The sequence below is a fragment of the Mus pahari genome, chromosome 15, assembly GCF_900095145.1.
Source record: "Mus pahari chromosome 15, PAHARI_EIJ_v1.1, whole genome shotgun sequence".
Classification (NCBI taxonomy): domain Eukaryota; kingdom Metazoa; phylum Chordata; class Mammalia; order Rodentia; family Muridae; genus Mus; species Mus pahari.
Genome location: NC_034604.1, coordinates 59,219,486 through 59,220,898, shown reverse-complemented (window position 1 = coordinate 59,220,898; position 1,413 = coordinate 59,219,486). Strand labels below are relative to the sequence as shown.

The following is a 1,413-nucleotide window of genomic DNA, read 5'->3' as shown; positions in this document are numbered from 1 at the left end:
AACCTGAGGACCTGAACTCAGATCCCCAGAACACACATGAAAAGTTATGTGTGGAGATATGTGCCTGTAATTCCAGCAATGGAGGGATGGGAGGAAGAGACAGGGGTTGGGGGTGGGGATCTGGTTGTGTCCTTGAAGCCAGGGAGCTTAGCCAATCTCCAAAACATAGATGGAGGGAAGACAGTGGATTTCAGCCTTGGCTCTTCACATCTGTGCTGACACACATGCATACAATCTGCACACACCTATACTAACAAGTACATACAACACACACACAATACATATACACATGTACATGCACATACATGCACACACATATGCACATACTGATGCATGCACACACACATTTTCTCATTTGTGTGTGTATGTATGTGTGTGTATTTTTCTTTCCTCAAGTTTATTTGTAACAACAGTATAGTGTGTGTGCAAATAGTGTGTGGGTAGACGTGTCACAGCAGGCCATATGTCTTCACACTGGCAGGAGTCTTTTCTATGGGGCCTTCACAGGGGCCTGGGCACCTTTGGGAGCTTGGGCTGGAGCTGAAGCCTGGGCCTTAGCTGGAGCTTTGGCCTCTGCCTTGGTTTGAACCTTGGGCTTTGGTTGGCAGAGCCTTCGCCCCTTGGCCATGTAGCTTCGAATCCGCTTCCCAAGCTTGGCATGAGCGATGAAAGTCAGGCGGCTGGGTTTGTGACTGGGGCCCTTTGGCATCTTGGGCTTGATGGCCTGAGACTTCACAAGGGCCTTGATGGCCTCTGCGCGTGTACTCACTGCCTTTGCATTGTTGGCCTGCATCTTCTTCAGGCTTTTCTTGTGCTTCTTGGCAAAGCGCATATTCCTCAGGAACTTGGGGTCAACACCCTTAAGAGATTTGTGCCTTTGTGACCAGGGTTTCTTGGTGTCATTTGCGGGACTGGTTGTGTGTGGTGTGGTTCTTGGACTTGGCAGTGTCTGCACAGTAATCAGAGGCTCTGTGTTTGTTTTTAAGACATGGTCTCACACCGGAGCCCAGGCTGACCTGTAACTCAGAGTGACGCTCCTGCATAGCTTCCTGTGAGCTGGGACTAACAGGCATGGACCATCATGCCCTGCATGCTGCAGAATTAACTTGACCGCTGTCCACTGGCCCTGGTATGTGAACCTCATTCTCTCCCTCTGCCTTATCATTAAGGCCCTAAGCAGGCATAGTTCAGGATGGTTGTGAAAGATGATGGCGTCAAGAGGAGCGGCTCACCAGTTCCTGAGCTGAGTCACCGCCCTTAGCCCATGAACCTCAAGGCAGGACCGTGTGCACACAGACAAACACCGGGCACAGAGGCAGGTGCTTGTAATTTCAACTTTTATGAGGCTAGGAGAGTGGACTGAAGGGAATTAAGAGATCAGCCTGGGCTCCATAGTTAGGCTTTGTCCCTCCA

General features: G+C 50.4%; 1 pseudogene; it reads right to left on the bottom strand.

The window, feature by feature from the left end:
• Positions 1-490: 490 nt before the first annotated feature.
• On the bottom strand, positions 491-1,080 carry LOC110332969 (annotated as a pseudogene).
• Positions 1,081-1,413: the final 333 nt, after the last annotated feature.